Source organism: Talpa occidentalis, unplaced genomic scaffold, assembly GCF_014898055.3.
Source record: "Talpa occidentalis isolate TD23 unplaced genomic scaffold, MPIMG_talOcc4v2.1 talOcc4.7, whole genome shotgun sequence".
NCBI lineage: Eukaryota > Metazoa > Chordata > Mammalia > Eulipotyphla > Talpidae > Talpa > Talpa occidentalis.
The window spans coordinates 80,822,126-80,840,143 of record NW_023605083.1 but is presented as its reverse complement, the minus strand read 5'-3'; the positions used below and the strand labels follow the sequence as shown (position 1 = coordinate 80,840,143).

At 44.1% G+C, this 18,018-nt stretch overlaps 1 non-coding gene across 1 annotated transcript; it reads left to right on the top strand.

Moving 5' to 3' along the window:
- The first annotated feature begins 14,163 nt into the window (after positions 1 to 14,163).
- Positions 14,164 to 14,328, top strand: LOC119233111 (U1 spliceosomal RNA). Its single transcript, XR_005122268.1, has one exon. It is a non-coding gene; the product is annotated as a U1 spliceosomal RNA (small nuclear RNA).
- Positions 14,329 to 18,018: the final 3,690 nt, after the last annotated feature.

Below are 18,018 nucleotides of genomic sequence, written 5' to 3'. Positions count from 1 at the left end.
TGAGACTTAACCCCCTGTGCCACCAGGAAGGCCCAGGAAATGTACTTTTTAAATTTGAGAAGTAGAGAAGCTATTGTTTTCAGTCATATTTCTGAGGTACAGACAGGCTTGCTTTTTTTTAAAGTTATGTATCAACGATGAATACATAGTCCATTTATATTAATTACACTGGTACTAATCTATATGCCATCGAAAAACAGCCAATTTTTTGCAGTTTCTTTTGTGGATTGTGTAGAATTCTTTCTTATGAAAGTGACCTTGTAAACACTATAACAGAAGCTTTGTTAGGGGTTGGTTTTCTTTTGGAATGGAATTCTTTTATTCTGATTCTGAGCAGAAAGCCTGTACCCAATGGAATAGTGGAATTATTTTGAGCAGTGCTGCTATCTAATGCTACCCATCAGGGTGATCCTGAGGCTTCACTTGTCTCCTTACCTAGGCCAAATCCAATTTTCCCCTAGAACTGCCCTTTGTATGACAGATTTGCTCCATAACAATAGCTAGAAGGAGGAGTGTGATAAAATTGCCTAGTAAGCTTTGCTTTCTGCTTTTGTGGCGTTCAGATGCAGTTTGTCAGTGACTCCACACCTGGGGACACTCTGTATTGATAATTTTGGGGAAACATGTTGGTTCAATGACTTGACCTCTTTGTGCAGGATTTGGAGGAGAAAGGAACATTCTATAGTGGAAAGAACAGACGTTTTGTGTCAGAGTGATTTTGGTTTGAATTAGTGTGATTTTGTTTCAAGCACTGGCTCAGCCTGACTAGCAGTGTAATCTTGGGCAAGTAATACAATCTCTCTGAATCTCAATTTCTTCATTTGTAAAAAATACACTAGTAGTACTTTATAGACTCTTTTTTAAAAAAGATTTATTTTTTTTATTTATGCATAAGAGAGCTGGGGTGTAGGCCAGGTGTTGGGGTATGTGTGTGAGAGCATTCACCAAAGACAGAGTGGGGAGCAGAACAGGTGGATTGACTGAAATACACTGCTGAGGGGAGCAGTAGGCAAGACAGGAGGGGTTTGCTGTGCCATGTGGGTTAGCTCCCTGGCCAGGGGTCGAACTCATGCCACAGTGGCTGTGGATTGCTTCACAGCGTTGAGACTTAACCCCTTGTGCCACCAGGGAGTCCCTATATAGACTCCTATGAAAATTAAAACCTTAACACAATGCCCCACATATAAGTACAATTTTTCCATTATCAACAATACAAATGCCTGGGGCAATGTTTGGCATGTTTTATTTGCATCTCCAAGGTAGATAAACTCGGAAAAGTGAGGTTTCTCCTAATATTACTTTCGCAGTATAATAAAGAGAAATTTCAGTGAAAACATTGTGATATAAGTTATGAATTTGTATGTTGTTAACATTTGATCATCAAAGGAAATTAAGCATTACTGCATTTTTTTAGTTTTATTATTGAATTTTGTTATTCAGTTGATATTAGAGTTAAATAAGTTCATCCTTCTTTCTATTGCTTTTAGCTTTCAGACTATAGACTGTTACTGAGGAGGAGGAGAGACCAGACCACATTTACAGGGTTGTGAAAGAAAACTTAGAAAACATAAACTAAGGTCAGACAACATTAGGTAGGTAGAAATCAATCAGAATGCATGGAATGAGTACAATGCAAAGTGCTGTTGAAAAGTCTTGTGTCTTCTGTGAAGCTGTCTTTGGCCTCTGCAGCACAAGTTCTAGCCCTGGCCGGCCAGGGAGCTACCCACATGGTACAGCAGACCTCACCCGTCTCGCCCGCTGCTCCCCTCAGCAGTGTATTTCAGTCAGTCTGCCTGTTCTGTTCCCCGCTCTATCTCTGGTGAATCCTCTCACCCCCTGCACCTCAGGTCTGTACCACAGTTCTTATGTACATAAATAAATCTTTAAAAAAAAAATGTCTTGTGCCTTGAATTAATTGACTATTTTTAAACCAGGATAACTCTAGGTGTCCTGGAAAAAAGATATAAAGGAAAGCTTTGGCTTGCAGCATTTGCAGGTGAAATGGAGAAATGCTGAAGATGGGGGTTCCAAAGTACTGAAGAATTTTCAGAAGTATGAGAGTATGAGGACTAAGTGATCCTCCCTGTGAATCTACATGGGAAATTTACTTGATGACTGAATTTCAGGACCTGTTGACATTTTATTCATCCTTAAATACCTTTTTCAGTTTCCATATCTTCCCTAAGTCTTCCCTAGTCTTTCAACTAACTGATAAGAATTCTCTTTTTCCTTTATACTACTGATAGAGGGCCTCCTGGTGGCGCAACAGTTAAGCGCTGGGTTGCGAAGCTGCCCACAGCTTCTGCAGCGCCAGTTCGATCCCCAGCTGCTCCCCGGCCACCGGAGGATGGTCCCACGTGGCGCGCAGACCTCTCCTGCTGCCCGCTGCTCCCCTCAGCAGTGTACTTCAGTCCTTCTGCCTGCTCTGCTCCCCGCTCTGGCTCTGGTGAATTCTCTCACCCTCCCCGTGCTTCTGACTCTACCCAGTGCTTGTATAAATAAATAAGTAAATCTTTTTTAAAAAAAAACATTTATACTACTGACAGATAAAAGGGACTGTAGGTTTTGGGCAGCATTTTATCTATATAACTCTATATATTATATGACATAATATAACTATATATTTATAACTTAGAAGAAGTTGTTATAGTTTGTGTCACTGTTATATGAATGTGTTTCTCTTTAATCATGGTGTAGTGGGAAGAAAATTCTGATGTTGGAAGTAACTGAACTTTAATGCTAGCTTTGATCTTTTCTAGTGACACTTTTTTGGTTACATAATATCTATTTCCATTGGGTTGTTGGGAGAATTAAATGGAATAATACAAGTAAAGTAATTTTATTATCTGTTAACCTGCATACTACCTCCTGCATGCTACAACTGCCTAACTTTATTTAACAACCAGTGGTTAGTTCTCATCCACATTGACAGTAGATCTTTGAAAGTTGTGACAGGTACACAGATAACCAATGTATACAGTTTGGTGAATCTTCATCCTCATTACCTTTTCTGGACCACTGTACATGATATGGTATGGGACATTCCTTATTCTTTTGGCCCAGCCATTCCTAATTCCTTTTTTTTTTAATTTATTTATTTATTTATACAAGCACTGGGTACAGTCAGAAGCGCGGGAGGGTGAGAGAATTCACCAGAGCCAGAGCGGGGAGCAGAGCAGGGAGAAGGACCGAAGCACACTGCTGAGGGGAGCAGTGGGCGCGGCAGGAGAGGTCTGCGCGCCATGTGGGACCCTCACCCAGTGGCCAGGGATCGAACGGGCGCTGTGGAGGCTGTGGGCAGCTTCGCAACCCAGCGCTCAACCACTGCGCCACGGGGCAGGCTTCCTAATTCCTTTGTTGAGCCAAATGTTTCACTGTGCACATCTGGAGTGCCCAGTTCCTTCATCACAGACTTCCTGGTCTGTACGTGCTCTAGCAGCGCACTTCCTGAAACCCACTTGGTGGATGTGCCCTTGAGTGTTGCGGGGTGACTTTCTGGTAACTGGCCCCTTTGTGGTGTGAAGGCTCTTTTCGCCAGGCTTCTTTGTGGGAGCCATTCTGTGCCTTCTCTACCCCACCCCCCCAACGTGAAAGGAAAACCAAGATGTCTGTCTTGATCTGACTGATTAAACTATGAAGGAAGAGGAATTATGTGGTGTCAGGTAAAAGCACTATTAGTTACTGAGAATTATACATACTTCATACATGATATAATGAAAATGCCACGACTATTATACCAGAAACAATTTCTCCTAGGGAAATTCATTCTCACAACACAAAATTCTTGTTCAAAATTTGGGCAGATAGCTGTACTATTGAATTAACTAAATGAGAAACATTTGAAAAATGTGGCTTGTGACTTGCCTGACTTAATACTGATTACTTATTTGTAATCAGGGGCCTTCCTGATGGCACAAGGGGTGGAGATGCAGTCCTTTGAAGCTATCCACAGCCATTGCAGCAGGGGTTCGATCCCCTGCCAGGGAGCTACCCACATGGCACAGCAGGCCTCTCCTGTCTTGCCCATTAGCAGGCCATTTCAGTAGATCTGCCTTTTCTGCTCCCCACTGTCTCTGGTGGATCCTCTCACCTCCCACATCTCTGGCCTGCACCACAGCTCTAGTATGCATAAAAAAATCTGGGCCTCCCTGTGGAGCTCTCTGGAGCCTCTGTAGCATGAGTTCGATCCCTGCCAGGGAGCTACATATATTGCACAGCAGACCTCTCCTGACTAGCCTCCTGCTCCCCTCAGCAGTATATTTCAGTCAGTCTGCATGTTCTGTTCCCCACTCTGTCTCTGGGGGATCCTCTCACCCCCTGCACCTCTGGCCTGTACCCCAGTTCTTGTATGCATAAATAAATAAATCATTTTAAAAAATAAAATAAAAATCTCTTAAAAAAAAAGATTTTGCACAGAATATGTCTAAATCACCTATGCAGGATACCGGGTGGACTAGCAACGGGAATTTTGACTAGTAGCCAAAGGGACAGGGTGCGGTCTTAACAGATCTTGTCCTATATCTTGTTACTGTGACAAAGGCAATGATAAAATGTGAACTGACCAGAAGCCTGGCATACAATGAAACATTGCAATTGTGTATGTCAGGGGTGTGTGTGTGTGTGTGTGTGGAACATGAGTTATGGTTAAGACTGACTGATGCAGTAATCTCAAATATATTAAAAAAAAATCAGCAGATTTCTGTAATTCCTCAAAATAAACATGGGTTTGAGAAATCCTTTCTGAGATCTATGAGATCCTCACCAGACCTCACAGAGCTAATGCTATAGTTATGTGTTGCTATGTCTGACAGAAATATTTGCTGAAAAGCAGAGATAGGGAAGTAATTCCTGCAATATACTAAATTACACCAGACTCTAGGGTAAAGCTGGAAAATTATTTAGTTGGGAAGTTTCCTCAAAAAGGACAGTGAAGTACTCTTGAGATGAATCCAGGTAATGAAAAGGTCAGGGGAAAAAAAAGTCTCTGAAAAAAGAGAAAGAGGGCCTCCCCGCTGGCGCAGTGGTTGAGCGCTGGGTTGCAAAGCTGCCCGCAGCCTCTGCAATTCCGGTTCGATCCCCGGCCACCGGGCGAGGGTCCCACATGGCACGCAGACCTCTCCTGCTGCCCGCTGCTCCACTCAGCAGTGTACTTTGTCAGTCTGCCTTCTCTGCTCTGCTCTCCGCTCTGCCTCTGGTGAAATCACTCGCCCTCCTGCACTTCTGACTGTACCCAGTGCTTGTATAAATAAATAAAAATAAAATATTAAAAAAAACTCACCTAATTTAAAAATAAAAAAAGAGAGAGAGAAAGAAACAACGAGAAATGGCAACTTCAAGAGAAGATAAAGCTACCAAATGCTCTGGTGTCAAGATGCCTGCCAAGAATATGGGCATTAAATGGTAATGTCCCAGTGACTGGCTCTGTTTGTTGGGATTGCCCTGTGGTGAATTAAATGTATTCTTTTCTCACCTTCCTGATCTTTGTGTAACTCCCTGGTGATTTATACTGACTACTGCTTCCTAATTGTGGGGGTTTGCTGGTTCTATACTTTCTCTAAGTCAGCCTCTATTTCCTCATCTGTAAAACACAAATTGTATAGTATTTTCTATCAGAAGTGCTTTTTTTTTTTAAAGATTTATTTATTTAGGGCCTCCCCTGGTGACGCAGCGGTTGAGCACTGGGTTGCGAAGCTGCCCGCAGCCTCTGCAGCACCAGTTTGATCCCCGGTTACTGGGGCGAGGGTCTCACATGGCACAACACACCTCTCCTGATGCTCCCGCTGCTCCCCTCAGCAGTGTATTTCTTTGTCAGTCTGCCTGCTCTGCTCCCCGCTCTGGCTCTGGTGAATTCTCTCACCCTCCCGCTCTTCTGACTGTACCCAGTGCTTGAATAAATAAATCTTAAAAAAAAAAGATTTATTTATTTATGCGTACAAGAGCTGGGGTACAGGCCAGAGGTGCGGGGGGTGTGTGTGTGAGAGAGAGAGGATTCACCAGAGACAGAGTGGGGAACAGAACAGGCAGACTGACTGAAATACACTGCTGAGGGGAGCAGCGGGCGAGGCAGGAGAGGTCTGCTGTGCCATGTGGGTTGCTCCCTAGCAGGCCGGAGATCGAACTTGTGCTGCAGAGGCTGCGGATTGCTTCATAGTGTTGTTCTTAACCCCTTGTGCCACCAGGGAGGCCCTATCAGAAGTGTTTTTAAGGATGAAGTGAAGTAACAGTTTCACTATCAGTTACTTGATTAGCTCCCTGGTGCTAAGGAGCTCCTACAATTGACAGGCAGAGCACTGTGTCACAGCCTCCAGCTGCAATGACACTAGCACTCCAAGTCCTCTTCTTATTTGTCATTATTATTTTTAACGATTTCAGTTCTACCTGGTGGAGGAAGAACAAATGGAACAAGTTGTGGACATCTGAAGCCCTTTTTAAATAGTTGGAATGCTAATAAAGCCTCAGTATTTGCACAAGATAGGTTTTCTTTTTTTTTTTTAAACCGCCCCCCCCCCCAAGATGGGTTTTCTAACAACCCCTTATAATTCAGAGTACAAGTCCAAGGAAAAACCTGAGTACTCCTCACAAAGAGGTGGGTATGTAAGAAAACAGCTCCTTCCTTTTTCAAAAAGATTTATTTTATTTATTTATGCATACAAGAACTGGGGTGTAGGCCAGTGGTGCGGGGAGTAAGAGGATTCACTAGAGACTGAGTGGGGAACAGAACAGGTGGATCTCCTGAATTACACTTAAAGGAGCAGTGGGTGATACAGGAGAGGTCTGCTGCACCATGTGGGTTTGCTCCTTGACTGGGGCTTGAACTCGTGCTGCAGTGGCTGGCACGGATAACTGGATAGCGCTGTGTCTTTAACCGCTATGCCATCAGGGAGGCCCCATCTTTCAACTTTTTTTACTAGCAGCAAAAATTCAGGTACACTTTTGAAATTAGGAAATGCATATAGGCAAAATGAAAAATTACCTGTGATCCCCACACTCTAAGACAATTTACCTTAACATGCTTTTAACAGTTACTTTATTTGTAAAAATTTACTCATATTTATTATAAATTCAGAAAATGCAGTAAAATAGAAATTAGAAAAGAAATCACTTCAAATAGTATTTTAATATTAAGGTAAAAGCATTCCACATATCTCTCCCCTTACGGTAGGTATACAAATAGAAGGACAGATGGATAATGGATGGAGAGACGTATAAATGAATGAACAGATTAAAATGAAATGGTTTGCATGGTGATTTTTAACAAAAATAACATTTCACTTGAATTTTACATCAGAGTTTCTGGCTCAAGATGGTGAACATATTGCACATATTGCAGTTTCTGACCTTTTCCCCAAACTTTAGAAATGATGGGAAAAAATATTTATTTAACATATTCATTAATGTGCTCTCAAACAAGATAAATTCTCAGGGATTGTGAGAAATTCCTGACTAAATCAGATGGGATTGAATTGAAGAGGGTGATGGCAGTCCATTGTGTATGTAAGAATTCAAAATTTAGTTCTGGGTCTCCCCTGGTAGCGCAGCGGATGAGCGCTGGGCTGCGAAGCTGCCCGCAGCCTCCGCAGTACCGGTTCGATCCCCGGCCACCGGCGAGGGTCCCACATGGCACGCAGACCTCTCCTGCCAGGCCCGCTGCTCCCCTCAGCAGTGTATTTCGTCAGTCTGCCTGTTCTGTTCCCCGCTCTGGCTCTGGTGAATTCTCTCACCCTCCTTCGCTTCTGACTGTACCCAGTGCTTGTTTAAATAAATAAATAAATATTTAAAAAAACAAAAACAAAATTCAGTTCTACCACAAGAAGAGAGAGCTTCATTTTCAGATGGGCGGAGGCAGGAAGAGATGGGCGATTGGGGCAGGAAGAGACTGCTTAGTGGGTAGTCCTGTGGTACCCTCCGGGACTGTTCCATTCTCCTTTCTTTTTCTTTTTTTAAAGATTATTTATGCATACACAACTGGGGTACAGACCAGAGGCACCAGGGGTGAGAAGAATCACCAGAGACAGAGTGAGGAGCAGAACAGGCAGACTGACTGAAATACACTGCTGAGGGGAGCAGCGGGCAAGTCAGGAGAGGTCTGCTGCACCATGTGTGTTGCTCCCTGGCCGGCCAGGGATCGAACTCATGCTCCAGAGGTTGTGGATAGCTTCACAGTGCTGTGCTTAACCCCTTGCGCCACCAGGGAGGCCCTCCATTCTCCTTTCTGTAGGTCGTGCAACTGCAACCACCCTCTCCAGATAGGAGCAGTACCTCAGATTGAGGACAGTGTCTCAAGTGGCTGGCAATATCAGGGAACAACAAGGAGCCCTTAAATCTGGACAACTAACTGCTGAGGCTTATGTCTTCATAGTATTTTCTTTTTTTCCCCCTCTTTCTATTACATTTTTTCCCTATATCATTGTAGTCCTCCCATCATAGTTCTCCCATCACCATATCGCCTGTGAGCTTTCCTTCCCCTGTTTTGTCCCACCCTTCCCTTGCTATATGCTTCATATCTATGGTCAGCTTACTAGTTATAACTTTGTTTTTAAAAAAATTTATTTATGCATACAAGAACTGGAGTGTAAGCCAGAGGTGTGGGGGGTGAGAGGATTCATCAGAGACAGAGTGGGAAACAGAACAGGAGGATTGACTGAAGCACACTGCTGAGGGGAGCAGCGGGCAAGACAGGAGAGGTCTGTAGCTCCCTGGCTAGCTGGGGATGGAACTCATGCTGTAGTGGCTGGCAGTAGCTTGATAGCGCTGTCTTTAATCCCTGCGCCACCAGGGAGGCCCCGCTAGTTACAGCTTTCTTGATCTTTTGTTTGTTTTCTCTGTATTCCACATATAAGTGAGGCTATACATATTTATCTTTTTCCTTCTGACTTATTTCGGTTAGCATAAGCCCTTCCAGCTCCATCCATGTTGCAGCCAATGGCAAGAGTTTGTCTATTTTGATCACTGAGTAATATTCCACTGTGTAAATATACCACCGCTTTTTGATCCATTTATTTATTTTGAGGCATTTGGGTTGTCTCCATATCTTAGCTATTGTAAACAGTGCTGCAATAAACATAAGAGCACAGGATTCTTTTGGAATTAATGTTTCCTTTGGAATTGGTGTCCTTTGGGTAAATTCCTGGGAGTGGAATCACTGGATCATATGGAAGATTCTATTTTTAGTGTTCAGTGGAAACTCCACACAGCTCATAGCATTTTTTACGCATCCTCCAGTCTCACTGAAGATCACATGGATGATAAACCCCAACAATCAAATCTGTACTGGGCCTCCCCTGGTGGCGCAGCGGTTGAGCGCTGGGCTGCGAAGCTGCCCATGGCCTCTGCATTGCCAGTTCGATCCCCGGTTGCTGGGCAAGGGTCCCACATGGCGCGACAGACCTCTCCTGCTGTGCCCACTGCTCTCCTCAGCAGTGTATTTCGTTGTTCTGCCTGTTCTGTTCCCTGCTCTGGCTCTGGTGAATTCTGTCACCCTCCCCCGCTTCTGACTGTACCCAGTGCTTGGGTAAATAAATAAATAAATGTTTGGGAAAAAAAAAATCTGTACCTCCCTCAGTTATACCCCAACACTGAAAGTCAACTGGCCAAGTAGAGGATGTTACAATCTAGTCAGAATCTCAGTGGAAAAAATGGATTTCTGGTAAAGAATGCCTAGATATGTGAGTATCTGAAATAGAGTCAAGAACCAAAAATTCACTTGATGAAACATAACTAATAGATTTGGAACAAACCTGGAACCTCCCTGGTGGTGCAGGGCTTAAAGTCTCAGCGCTATCAAGCTATCGCCAGCCACTGCTGCATGAGTTCAATACCCAGACAGAGAGCTACCCCACATGGCATAGCAGACCTCTCCTGACTCACCCGCTGCTCCCCTCAGCAGTGTATCTCAGTCAGTCCACCTGCTCTGCTCCCCACTCTGTCTCTGACGAATCCTCTCACCCCCCTGTACCTCTGGCCTAGACCCCAATTCTTGTATGCATAAATAAATAAAATAAATCTTCAAAATAGAGAAAGAATTGGGGTGCCTCCTGGTGGCGCAGCAGTTGAGCGCTGGGCTGCGAAGCTGCCCGCAGTCTTTGCAGCGCCAGTTCGATTCCCGGCCGCCGGTGAGGGTTCGACATGGCAAGCAGACCTCTCCTGCCGCGCCTGCTGCTCCCCTCAGCAGTGTATTTCGTCAGTCTGCCTGTTCTGCTCCCTGCTCTGGCTCTGGTGAATTCTCTCACCCTCCCGCGCTTCTGACTGTACCCAGTGCTTGTATAAATAAATAAATAAATAAATAAATAAATAAATAAATCTTTAAAAAAAAAATAAAGAAAGAATTGGGGGGCCTCCCTGGTGGCGCAGGTGGTTGAGTGCAGCACTGTGGAGCTGTCCACAGCCTCGACAGTGCTGGTTCGATCCCCACCGGAGCAACCCACATGGCGTGGCAGACCTCTCCTGTCTTGCCCACTGCTCCCCTCAGCAGTGTATTTCAGTCACTCTGCCTGTTCTGTTCCTCGCTCTGTCTCTGGTGAATCCTCTCACCCTCCCGCACCTCTGGCCTGTACCCCGGTTCTTGTATAAATAAATAAATAAATCTTAAAAAAAAAGAATTGGAACAAACCTGTAGAAAAAGCATAATTTTTTTTAAATAATAAATTTTATTTTTATATTCCCCATACAATTGCAACCCCCCCATTCTGACCCCAATCCCTCCCCTCCTGCCCCTCACCCCTCAAAAAGTGTCTCTGGTTCATAGCTTTTTGCTGATTTTGATTTTCGCTTTCTTATAGTTATTCATTTTTCTGGTCCCTTATTTAAGTTTTCTAGATTCCTGCTATGAGTGAGACCATCCGGTATTTTTCTTTTTCTTTTTGGCTTATTTCGCTGAGCATGATCCCTTCCAGCGCCATCCATGTTGCTGCAAATTGCATGTGTTTATCTTTTTTGAATGCTGAGTAATATTCCATGGTGTATATGTACCACATCTTCCTGATCCAGTCATCTATTTTTGGGCATTTGGGCTGTTTTCAAAGCTTAGCTATTGTAAACAGTGCTGCTATAAACATAGGGGTGCAGGTGTTCTTTGGAATTGATGTTTCTGTGTCCTTTGGGTAAATACCTAGGAGTGGAGTTGCTGGATCATATGGAAGCTCTATGTTTAGTAGGTCCAGAAATCTCCACACAGCTCTCCAAAGTGGTTGGACCAGTTTGCACTCCCACCAACAGTGCAGAAGAGTTCCTTTTTCTCCACACCCTCGCCAACACTTGTTGTTGCTAGTTTTTTTAATATGTGCCATTCTCACTGGTGTAAGATGGTATCTCATGGTAGTTTTGATTTGCATTTCCCTGATTACAAGTGATGTTGAACATTTTTTCATATGCCTGTTGGCCATTTGCATTTCCTCTTCAGAGAAGTTTCTTTTTAGCTCTTCTGCCCATTTTTTGACGGGATTATTTTCTTTGTTGTTGTTGAGTCTCATCAGCTCTTTGCAGATTTTTGTGATCAGTCCTTTATCATTAGTGTTGTGTGCAAAAATGTTCTCCCAGTTGGTGGGGTAGAAAAAGCATAATTAACACTGCCAGAGAGAGGCAAGGATGTTACATCCTTGAAGCAAGAACAGGTATTTAAAAAATGAACTATGTTGGAGATCTTGACAATGAGAAGTATTTTTTTTTTTAAGATTTACTTATTTATTTATACAAGCACTGGGTACAGTCAGAAGTGCAGGAGGGAGGGTGAGAGAATTCACCAGAGCTAGAGCAGGGAGCAGAGCAGGCAGGGGGACCGAGGCACACTGCTGAGGGGAGCAGCGGGTGGCAGGAGAGGTCTGTGCGCCATGTGGGGCCCTTCTCTGGTGGCTGGGGAGCAGCCGGGGATCGAACCGGCGCTGCAGAGGCTGCGGGTAGCTTCGCAACCCTGTGCTCAACCGCTGCGCCACCGGGGAGGCCCTTTTTATGCTTCTTTTTAAAGGTAATAGAAGCCAGGGGTCTTTCTCCTGCACACAAGACTTAAATTATTTATAACTTTCATTTTAAAAAATAAAAAGAAAAGATAAAAAAATCAACTTAAATTTTGTTTGTGATTTATAGATTTGGAGACGAGTATCAGAGAGAGAAATCAGACTACTGAGAAAAGAATAAGAGTCAGACTGGATGCTGATTTCACAGTAGCATCATCAGACACAAGGTTACAGAGGAGCATGTGGGCAAGACAGAGCTTCATGGTGTGTGTGTGTGTGTGTGTGTGTGTGTGTGTGTGTGTGTGTGTGTGTGAGTGTGCTATTGTTTGTTAAGAAACTTCATTATTTCCCTTGAGCACAGGCAACCAGGAAACTGAAACGCTTTCTCTACCCAGAAAGTTTATAAAATATCTATACTGGGGCTTTCCTAGTGGCACAGGGGTTAAAGACACAGCACTATCAAGCTATCGCCAGCCACTGCAGCAAGAGTTTGATCACTGGCCAGGGAGCTGACCCACATGGCATAGCAGACCTCTCCTGCCTCTCACTCTGCTCCCTCAGCAGTGTATTTCAGTAGATCTGCCTGTTCTGCTCCCCATTCTGTCTCTGGTGAATCCTCTCACCCCCGCACCTCTGGCCTGTACCCCATCTCTTGTATGCTTAAATAAATAAATCTTTAGGGCCTCCCCGGTGGCTCAGCGGTTGAGGGCTGGGTTGCGAAGCTGCCTGCAGCCTCTGCAGCGCCGGTTCGATCCCCGGCTACTCCCCGGCCACCGGAGGAGGGTCCCACATGGCGCGCAGACCTCTCCTGCCGCCCGCTGCTCCCCTCAGCAGTGTGCCTCGGTCCCCCTGCCTGCTCTGCTCCCCGCTCTGGCTCTGGTGAATTCTCTCACCCTCCCGTGCTTCTGACTATACCCAGTGCTTGTATAAATAATAAATAAATAAATCTTTAAAAAAAAAAAAAAGAATGGCAAGATGCCTCACAACTCCTCTTAAGCATTTCTAGATCTGGACTCAGTGCAGGTTCAGTTTTATCCAGAAGTGAAACATCTTCTTTCCCCTAGGGAGTGCTCCAACCTAGGTGCTGGCAAAGGATAGATCTAATGAGTATGTCATCTTTCAGTTGGCTTCTTTGTGAGGAGATGTGTTCCATGGGAAGAAAAGTGAAAATAGGAGGGCCTCCCTCGTGGTGCAAGGGGTTAATAACAGCACTGTGAAGCTATCCGCAGCCTCTGCAGCACGAGTTCGATTCCCCGGCCTGCCAGGGAGCTACCCACATGGCACAGCAGACCTCTCCTGTCTTGCCTGCTGCTTCCCTCAGCAGTGTATTTCAGTCAGTCTGCCTGTTCTGTTCCCCACTCTGTCTCTGGTGAATCCTCTCACCTCCCTCAGCCCTGCCCCTCGTACCTCTGACTTGTACCCCCAGCTGGGTCAAATTCAGGCCCTATAGTGACAGTGCTGAGACTTAACCCCTAGGCCACCAGGGCGGCCACTTATTTGATAATAATTTGAAAAGCTGCCATTTATTGAGCGTGTCTATGTGTCAGCCATCATGCTGATGTGTTCTAGTGTTTTTTAAAAATTTTACCTTCAAGCAATTCTGTGGAGAAGGTTTTTTTTGCTTTGTGGTAAAGTATATATAACATAAAAGTTCCCATTTCAACCATCTTAAAGTATACAATTTATTTATACACTTAATAAGGGTTTAGAACACATGGTAACTTTCAGAGCACACGTTTCCCATGTTATTAAGTACATTCACATTGTACAACCGTCAAGCAGATTTAAAAAATAATTTTCCTTGTGGCCTAGGGTTTTAGTCTCAGCACTGTCACCGCTAGGGCCTGAGTTTCATCCTGGGCAGGAAGCTAACCTACGTGGCGCAGCAGACCTCTCCTGTCTTGCCCACTGCTCCCCTCAGCAGTGTATTTCAGTCGATCTGCCTGTTCTGTTCCCCACTCCGTCTCTGGTGAATCCTCTCATCCCTCTCTTCCCCCTGCCGAGCCCTGCACCTCTGGCCTAAACCCCAGTTCTTCTAAAAAAATAATTTTACTAATGACCAAACTCAGTCTCAGAGTGAAGATTTGGGCTGTACTCCACACTCTTTGCTAAGCATGCAGTTCCTTTACCAGAAGTAACTGCAAGTTTAAGATTATAAATCTAGGGCAGGAACCCAAAGAGCTTGCTGGTCCTCCAATTAGAAATATGATTTTGGATAATTACCTGGCAGGGGAAATACCATGATCACGAAGGTGGTTTTCCCAGGGCGAGGCTTATCCGTTGCACTCTGGATGTGCTGACCCCTGCGATTTCCCCAAATATGGGAACCCTCGACTGCATAATTTGTGGTAGTGGGGGACTGCGTTCATGCTCTTCCCTGGGGGAAAAAAAGAAAAAGAAAAAGAAAAAAATATATGATTTTGGAATAAAAAGTATAAAGGGAGGTAGATGGCTGGCTACTCAGTGAAATCAAACCAGCGTTTGGTTTTCTGGACCTAAAAATGATTTCCTTATCTTATAGAATCCTGATTTTTTTTTTTCCATGTCCACATACTGTATGTATTATTTAAACTGACCCACTTTGCTTTTCTTTATAATTTGATATCTCTGCCTTTGGTGGAAAACCAGTTGTATTATTGACCATAGGTAGAATGTATCCATAAAAACAAAAACAAGGAGGGCCTCCCCGGTGGCGCAGCGGTTGAGCGCTGGGTTGCGAAGCTGCCCGCAGCCTCTGCAGCGCCGGTTCGATCTCCGGCTGCTCCCTGGCCACCGGCGGAGGGTCCCACATGGCGCGCAGACCTCTCCTGCCGCCCGCTGCTCCCCTCAGCAGTGTACTTCGGTCCTTCTGCCTGCTCTGCTCCCCACTCTGGCTCTGGTGAACTCTCTCACCCTCCCGCGCTTCTGACTGTACCCAGTGCTTGTATAAATAAATAAATAAATATTTAAAAAAAAAAAAAAAAAAAAAAAAAAAAAAAAAAAAAAACAAGGAGAGCCTTCCTGGTGGCGTAAGGGGTTAAGTCAGCACTATGGAGCTAACTGTAGCCACTGCAGCATGAGTTCGATCCCCCGGCCAGCCGGGGAGCGGCCCACATGGCACAGTAGACCTCTCCTGTCTTGCCCTCAGCAGTGTATTTCAGTAGATACACCTGTTCTGTTCTCTGTTTGATGAATCCTCTCACCCAACCCCCCAGCCCCCCATACCTCTGGCCTACACTCCAGCTCTTGTATGCATAAATAAATAAATAAAATAACTCTAAGCAAACAAAAACAAAAACAAGGAAACCTAAACTCCATCTTATATACTGTTGCCTCCTCTCACTTTGTTCAAATGAAAGAAAAGAATATTAAAGTGTCATTAAAAATATGAAGGACATTTCTTATTCATATCATAAGATATCTGGAGAGGGAACATGTTACAGTGTTCCAAGGCAATGGACTAAATAAAAGATTCAATTTCATAGCTACAGTTTGCCCCTCTCTCACTCTCAGGCAGTTGAAAATTTGTGTTTAGCCTATACTTATACTCCTTTTTCTCCTCCCTCTCTCATTCTGTTGTTTTTGGGTCTCTTATGGCACTAAGGGGTATGGGTATGAGGAGGGATTATAAGAAAAGAGGTAAGAGTCTCAGATAACTAATGTCACCAGTGGCAGAAACCAAGGTGTTGATTTTCTTTTGTTGGAATCATTTATGGCTTCTTTGTAGGCTCTACCTATGGACCTCAAGTTCCCCCTTCAGTGACTGTCTCCTGAAGTCCATCCTTCTGTTATAGACCTTGGGTCTCTTTTGCAGGTTCTCACTCCTTCTAAAAGAATTTAACAAGAAGGCCAGACAGATGACATCCAGAGAAGGTATATTCAGACTCATGCACAAGGGAGACAATCCTGGAAAGGAGTTTCTAGACTGGCTCCCTAAGGGAAGTTGGAAATGCATTTTTTAAAAGATTTATTTATTTATGCATACAAGAACTGGGGTGTAGGCCAGAGGTGCAGGAGGTGAGAGGACTCACCACAGACAGAATTGGGAGCAGAACAGACAGATCTACTGAAATACACTGCTGAGGGGAGTAGCGGGCAAGATGGGAGAGGTTTGCTGCGCCCTGTGAGTTACTCTCTGGCCAGGTGGGGATCGAACTTCTGTTGTAGTGTCTGGCAGTAGTGTCTGTCTTTAACCCCTGTGCCACCAGGGAGGCCCTAGAAAGTCATTTTTAAGGGTCTATTCACCAGAGTGGGTAGGGGGAGCAGTGCCATAGCATGTTTTGGGTAGGGTTACACTGGGGCACACACAGATGGTTTATATACTTCTTCATATGTTGTATGTTTCCACCCAGGGATGTACAATTTAAATTGCCACCCAGGAATGTACAATTTAGCATGCTGATGAGACTTCTCTGTCTGGGCTTATGCTAACTGAGCATGGTGGTCTTTCCCCCCTTCCAGGACATTGTAGAACATTAGTTGTTAAAATAATAGCCTTTACCATGATATATGGAATCTTTTGTCAAGATACGGTGCGAGGATGGGGCACCATAGATCTGAATGTAGCTTTTCATTAGTCTGCTGGGTTGTGAAAAGAAGAAGTAGACAGACTCTGTGAGCTTGATTTAGACCATCTTCCCTCCAGCTCACCATTTGTTCACCTAGACTATCTCCAGTCTCTTATTACCTTGTCTCCTCACTCTGGCAGGCAGCCCTGTTGAATAGCTTCTGGATGACCAACCTTTGAAATATCCACTGGATCCATGCCAAACACAGGTAGTGGAGACTGTTCCATGGCTGCCCTTTCTCCTTGTCCTATTGTCCTATCAGTCAGCCTGATTCAGAATTCTGCAGCCCAGAGGAGGGTAACATATCTTCATGAATGTGCACGAAGGCCCCCAACTCCTGTATAGACATTTCCAGTTCAATTCAAAACTCACCTTGTGTTTGCACAGAGTTGGACTTATAAGTTCCTACAGGAACAGGATTCACCAGTCTGGCAGACAACCCATGTCTTTTGTAATCCCCTCTTTGAAATGAAGTAGGCATTATTCTCTCCTGTGATTTCCTCTAATGAATTGCACTTGAATTTTTGTATCTCCCTGATGGAGGCTGGAAGTGGAGGAAGGTTACAGGACAGGTCTAGTCACTTTTTAGCAAGTTCTTTGGGGATGTAACTAATAGCTCATCTCTAGAAGATGGAGATACTTGTGGCCTATTGTTCTTGGATTTGGCATTTTATAGCTCGTTAACATTTGAATACAATCTTATTAATTATACACCAAATTGAGAAGGGAGAAATGCCTTTTTTGAGTATGAAAACCTCAGTTTTATACAGATTCATGAATCTCAGAGGATAGGAGAGATTTATAAGCCATTTAATCCAGTTCCCCAGCAACATCATAAATCCTGTTTACAATCACTTGAGATGTTATCCAGTTTTCATTTGAGCACATCTAGGAAGTAAGAATGCATTCCCTAACTTTTAGGTCCCACGCAAACTTCAAATCACTTACAACCTTGTTTCCTCATTGATGAAAAGGGTATAAATAATACTCACAGAATATTATGTGGGAGGATAAAAGGAGATACCTGTATAAGCCACCTAACCCGGAGACAGGAGTGTAATGTTGGTTCCCTTTATAGGTTCCGTTAGGGGACAGCACATTCTAGGTTTGTCTTCACTTAACAGTCTCTACATTTTTAGCACCTCCTTTAAGCTCAGTCCACAGTACTCCTTCATACATTTTCAGATATCTGGTTTTAGTCAAAGGAACTGGAAATTGGAAAGAAAAGTCCTATTTCCCTCTTTTTTTGAGCTGGTGAGTTCAGGGTAGCTGTTAGATTTTGTGCAATCCCCAGGATTCTTTGAGTGAATGGGACAAAAATGATATCACTTACTAACCCATCAGTTTTCTCTGAAACATTGTTGGGTTTAATCACAGGCTGGCTAGGATACTGCAGGATTCTAGTCTGGAAAATGTGTGTGTGTTTGTGCATGTGTACGTGCACGCATACTCCTCCAAGTGTTGCTAGACCCCTGAACACTTTTGAACGATGCTCTTTTTTAAAAAGGTTTATTTATTTATAC